Consider the following 2,165-nt stretch of genomic DNA (forward strand, 5'->3'; position numbering starts at 1 on the left):
AATACAGGCAAACATTACTTAGGGAAAGAGAAAAATGATACATATTGAATTAGGTAAAGGAGATCCAAAGTACTTATAATTGGAATTCAAGAAGAAGAAAATTGAAATAAAGATTTCAATATTAAATAATTATGATTAAATATTTAAACATAAATATGATTAAAACACAAATTATGTCAATAAATATAAGTAGATCAAACTTATTCAAAAGAACAGGATTAGATTGAATCACAAGACTCAGTTCTAAAAGGGATTCAGAAAGGTTGAAAATGAAAATGCAGACAGTTAAATTAGGCAAATTCAAACAAAAAGAATATCAGAAATGGTTGAATCCAGAGACAAAAACCATTAAACAAAACAAAACAAAATGCCCTTTGTAATTATCACGGGTGCAATTTGTAATGAAGAGAAATATTTATAAATGTCCTTTCAATAATATAGCATGAACATTTACAAATGAAATTATAGACGTTCAAATTGATATACCTAACTCTATAGCCTGAAAACAGAGTGCATTTTTCATTCAAGTTCCCAGGCATAGTCACTGAATTTGGCTGTACATTAATTCATAAATAAAATAATAAATTTCAAGAAAATATAAAAGGAATGGAAAAATTTTCTAATCATAAGTCCATAAGAGAACATATTTGATCAGGAACAAATTAAGGAAATAAGAAAGTCCATCTTTCCCATTTCTGTGGGAAAAAACAGCCTATCTCATAAAACAATATTCAACTACTCTACAACTCAAGAGAAAAAAAAATCTAAACCCCAAAATGCAAAATATTTATAAATTCAATAGCAATATTAGAACTCCAGTGTAATAGCTTGTGAAATACTTCTAAGGCAGTGCTTAGGGAAATATTAATCATCTCAAAATTTATCTTGTAAACAAAGAATGAAATGGATATTACAAAAATCTCAAGAAGTCTTAAAAAAAAACACAATAAAATGATCCTATGGAATGCAGAACAAAGGTCTTAAGGGTAAGTGCAGAAATGAATGATTTAGGAAACAGAAAAATGATGAAACTTCTGTGTTCTTGCCTGGGAAAATCCCATGGACAGAGGAACCTGGCAGGCTACAGTTCGTGGGATTGAAGAGTCAGACACGACTGAGCGACTTTCACTTTCTTTTTCAGTAAGTAAATGAAGCTTGTTGTGTCCGACTCTTTGTAACCCCATGGACAGTAACCAACCAGGCTCCTCTATCCATGCGGATTCTCCAGTTAAGAATACCGGAGTGGGTTGTCATGCCCTCCTCCAAGGAATCTTCCCAACCCAGGGATTGAACCCAGGTCTCCACATTGCAGGCAGATTCTTTACAGTCTAAGCCACCAAGGAAGCCCTTTGAAACATTAGCTATTGGTTTTTCTGTTTTATTGATCTATAGAAAGTCAGGGTTCCACTAGAGAAACAGAATCAGTAATAAAAAATTATTAAAAAAGAAAAATTAATAGCTAATCCATATCAGTCAGGGCTCCACTAGAAAAGCGTAATGGTTTACTCGATTGTGAGTCCAACCCAGGAGTCTGAAATCCATGGGGCAGGCCATAAGGAAGGACAGGCTGGAACCCTGGCACAAGCTGAAATTGCAGTTTGTGACAGAGTTTCTTGTGGGAAGCTTCAGTTCTGCTCTTAAATCTTTCAACTGATTGAATCATGCCCATTCAGATTCCTAGGAAAATCTTTCTTAAACTACATTGATTATAAATTTGAATCACATCTACAGCATACCTTCACAGCAACATCTAGATAAAAGTGTTTGATTAAATAAGTGGCAATTGTAGTTGACTATCACCTACAGGCAGGTAGCACAGATGCCTCATATAATAGAAGATAATTGAGGAAATACCTACAGATTAAAAGAAAAGAAGAACCGTAACAGGCTAGCTTTCTAAGTCTATTCAAATAAATTTGAAAACACTGAAGAACTGATAGTTTTCTAGGAATATGTAAATCATGACAAGTAATTTCAGGAAAATAGAAAAATGAGAATATTAATTTCCATCAAAAACACAGAAACTTTTCTAAGAGCTCTTCCTGGAAAGCATTGTATCATTAAATAATAGATAATTTGATTACCTTTTAAGATATTCTATAGCCTCACCATCCACTAGAACTTTCTGTGGTGGTAGAAATATTCTAACTCTACTGCCAGTGTAA

The sequence above is a fragment of the Bubalus kerabau genome, chromosome 6 (genome assembly GCF_029407905.1).
Source record: "Bubalus kerabau isolate K-KA32 ecotype Philippines breed swamp buffalo chromosome 6, PCC_UOA_SB_1v2, whole genome shotgun sequence".
Taxonomy (NCBI): domain Eukaryota; kingdom Metazoa; phylum Chordata; class Mammalia; order Artiodactyla; family Bovidae; genus Bubalus; species Bubalus kerabau.